Source organism: Eurosta solidaginis, unplaced genomic scaffold (genome assembly GCF_040869045.1).
Source record: "Eurosta solidaginis isolate ZX-2024a unplaced genomic scaffold, ASM4086904v1 ctg00001172.1, whole genome shotgun sequence".
Classification (NCBI taxonomy): Eukaryota; Metazoa; Arthropoda; class Insecta; order Diptera; family Tephritidae; genus Eurosta; species Eurosta solidaginis.
The window spans coordinates 205614-208466 of NW_027136986.1; positions in this window are offsets into that span (position 1 = coordinate 205614).

Sequence of the window (2853 nt, forward strand, 5' to 3'; positions counted from 1 at the left end):
TGCTTGCATGCAGACTGGCGATGCGTTCTTCACGACGCGTTCTATCTGCACGTATCATTATGAGATTGTATTATTGGTTAGCTGACATCTGGTATGGTGAATTTGTGGTGTGCGAGTATATATATACATATATGTATTTGCTTGCCCTTGAAAAAAACTAGGTCACTGGGGCAGTAGCACACTAGGCCGGTAGAAACAGTTGACTTTTTTTCCATTTCGGGATTTTGCGTGTCGGGATTCTTTTATTTCGGGACCCGGATCGTTTTTGTACCGAGCCCTTATAATGACTGTTCGTGATGTTTGTTGTTGAGAAACAACAAGTCCTGCCCCCCGCCAAAAAACAGGCAGTACCGACGGCAAAAAAAATCAAAAAATCAAAAAAAATTTTTTTTGGTTGTTTTTTTTTTGTTTGTAAATGAGAGCAATTAATTTTTTAAGGAGGTGTTTGCCTTTATTTTTTGTGCGTAAGTATGTTTTGGGACTGCCCGGGTCAAAAAAGCCGATCCCGATTTTGTTCCTTTTGCGGGTTTTCGGTATCAGTGTGCGTCATTTGATGCAGCACTAATAGAATATGCCGAACCAAGTAGGCATACATACATACATATGTACATACGTTGGTTACAAATATGCCTTCCAGTATAGAGAATGAAGCAAAAACAAAAATGAATCGAAAGATTTATTTTACCGTTTTTGCTTCAATTCATGTGGAATTTTACGCGTTGCTGGACACAAGGGTAAGTAGTAAAACATTTTGCAATAATTTTATTTCAATAACTATTTTTTATGTTATTTCAGATTTTTAATAAATTTTCTTTTCTTTTTCAGGTGACTGGTGGTGGAGATGCAGAACAGTGGATGGGTAAGTATGCCGGTATCGTTCCGTTTTTAGTGTTTTGTACATTTTCTAACTTCTTTACTTTTGCCTTTTCTAGTTTCAGGTATTGGTGATGGCAGGTACTATGTACTGTGAAGCGATTGTATGCAAGAATATTCCACGTCTGGTAACGGGTTGGGAGCAGCTGCTTGCATTGGGTATGCGCATGCCAGTGCTCTATGGTCATAGCACGGTGTATCAAGCAGATGCGCATATACTCTATGTGTTTGGTGGTACTCGGCAGTAGAGCCACAGAATAAACTGTATGCGCTTAATTTACAAAAAATGACTTGGACAGAACTGCCGACATTCAAAGAACTCATGCGTCCTGATGCAATGCGGCCACGCGCACGTTATTTTCATTCGGCCGCCACAACCGAGAAATATATGATTGTCTATGGTGGACGAACGCAACCTTATGAAGCTAGCGATGTACTTGTAGCTTATATATATGATTGAAATCAATGGATACGTCTAACAGAGGATGTACATGTTGTTGGTAGGCTGCCGCATTCCACGTACGCTGAAGCAATTTCGATCGGTCACGAGAGCAACGTAATTTATATAATAGGCGGTTGGGATGGTAGCGCCGCACAATCCCATGTCACACGCATTTATTTACCCGATGATATTTGTCAAGTGTGGGGCGCTAGCAAATATTTGTGCCGGCATCATAAGGGTTGTAGCTTTTGCACAGTCACAGGCACATACAGTTCAGCATCGTATTGCTACAGCGAAGGTGATGCTGGCGTATGTGAATATCATAATGGTACATTGATTTATAATAACGGCGCTGCATGTGATGATGTATGGATTGCGCGTCGTAATTGTTCCACTTTTAGTACTTGTTGCGCTTGCTTGCCTCATGGCCGACGCACATCGAGACTACACCTATTTGTCAGTGGTGTGACGAATGTGGCATTAAAGGACGTTGCGTGCCGGCAGGTGTGGATTGTGAACGTCATAGCACTTGGTGTAGTAAAGAAATTAGCGTTGGTTTGCTGAATCTCTGCCCGCAGCCTCAATGTCATATACTGCACTGTGAAGTTTGTGTAATGAATGAGAACTGTGAATGGGCACAACGTGAATTGGGTACTATCGAATGCATAACAAAGAATTGGTTGAACAAAATCAATATCGTATAATTGGGCCATGCCCAATGCCATGTCAGATTTATAAGAGCTGCAGCACTTGTTTGTCGACGAACGATGATGAGAATCCTAAAGATTGTAAATGGTCCACTATGTTGAATAGCTGCATTTCACCACAATCACAACCTTTACTCTGCGCTGGTGGTGTTTGTGGCCTCGTATTAGAAACGAATGAGACTACACATTGTCCAGAGCCATGTAATGTGTACGATCATTGTTCTTCCTGTTTGGAGCATGCGCATTGTGGTTGGGGTGGGCGTGATGGTTATAATGGTGATGGTGTTTGCACGGAAGGCTCTCTGGAGAATAAACAAGAAGATCCTTCGTGTTCTACCTGCGATCTCATTTATACTTCACGCCGTAATGACACACAATTAACACCAGCTGATGTTGTCTCATGGCATTATGTTAATTGTCCTGCAGAGAGTGAATGCGAGAGTGGTCATCACAATTGTAATCCCATATCGGAACGCTGTATCGATACAGAAGTTGGCTATACATGTCAATGGGGTGTGGGATATCGTGATGAGAATGGCACATGTTCGCCAGTTTGTAGTCAGGGTTGCGTACGAGGCAAATGTATTAAGCCTGATAATTGCACATGTGATTTTGGTTATGTTGGCGCTAATTGTAGCATACAATGTTTATTAATGGTCACTCGAATTGTGAAGGTCCAGATCGTTTGGATGTCTGCTTAGAATGTCATAATAATACAAAAGGTGATCAATGCGAAAAGTGTAGACCGCTGTATGTTGGTAATCCAAAGGAGGGTCACGAATGCGTACCATGTCATGAATATTGTAATGGTCATACCGACCGGCATGTTTA